The sequence below is a fragment of the Sinocyclocheilus grahami genome, unplaced genomic scaffold, assembly GCF_001515645.1.
Source record: "Sinocyclocheilus grahami isolate Dianchi unplaced genomic scaffold, SAMN03320097.WGS_v1.1 scaffold1582.1, whole genome shotgun sequence".
In the NCBI taxonomy this organism is placed as follows: domain Eukaryota; kingdom Metazoa; phylum Chordata; class Actinopteri; order Cypriniformes; family Cyprinidae; genus Sinocyclocheilus; species Sinocyclocheilus grahami.
Window position 1 is genome coordinate 138,102 of NW_015506761.1, and position 1,221 is coordinate 139,322.

A 1,221-nucleotide genomic window follows, 5' to 3' on the forward strand; every position below is an offset into this window, starting at 1 on the left:
ATTTCCACCTATTGTATATAACGCTACAGAACATCAAGAAATTATATTAGACAATAGTAAGATAATGACATAAATATTTGATCGTAACAATTAATGAACAAAGAAAAGATTTCCAAAGTTTTCACTGACCAACGTAAATGTATTTTGTAAATATGAACAAATTTTGATTTTGATGGCTGCAACACATTCCAAAAAAGTTGGGACAGAGGCATGTTTAACACTGTGTCACATCAACTTTCCTTTTAATTACAATGTTTCATTGTTTGGGAATTGAGGATACTAATTGTTAAATTTTTGCAAGCAAAATTTGTGTCCAGTCTCTCTTGAAACAAGGCTTCAGATACTCAGCAGTCTATGATTGTCGTTGTCTGATTCTCCTTTTCATGACTGGTCATACATTTTCAATAGGAGTCAGATCTGGACTGCAGGCAGGCCAGTCTAGCACATTCATTCTGAGTCTACAAAACCACACTGTTGTAGCACATGCAGAATGAGAGCTGGCATTGTCTTGATCAAATAACCATCGACTTCCCATGAAAGACATCATCCTGATGGCATTATATTTCTCTGTACAACTCCAATATATGCCTCCATGATAATGGTAACGTCACACATATGCAAGTCACCCATGCCGTTTGCACTGATGTACTCATACCATGACAGATGTTTGCTTTTGCATCTGTCAATGATGAAAGTCTGGATGGTCCCTTTGCTTTTTGGGACTGAGAACTCGAAATCCATTTTTCCCAGAAAGAAGTTGAAATGTGGACTCATCCGAGTACAGCACACATTTCCACTGTCTTTTTGACTATCTGAGATGAGCTCTGGCCCAGATAACTCGGCAGCATCACTGCATAGAATTGACGTATAGCTTTCTCCTAGAGTAACAGAGTTTCAAGTTACTCCTGAGCCCATGTGGCTATATTTAATAATGTGCAGCATGATGGTTTCTTATGCAATGCCATCTCAGGGCTCAAAGGTCAAGCACATTCAACTGAGGTTTCCTGCCTTGCCCTTCATGTACTGTGATTTCTCTGGAGTCCCTCCATTTTTTCACAATATTACATGTGGTAGTTGGTGAAAGACCTAAATTATTTGCAATTTTGCATTGCGAAATGTGATTTTTGTTTTGTTTGACACTTCTCTCATGAAATTTGGATATTCTTTAACCTTTTCACTTTTATTTAGCCTCTGTCACAACTTTTTTGGAATGTGTTGCAG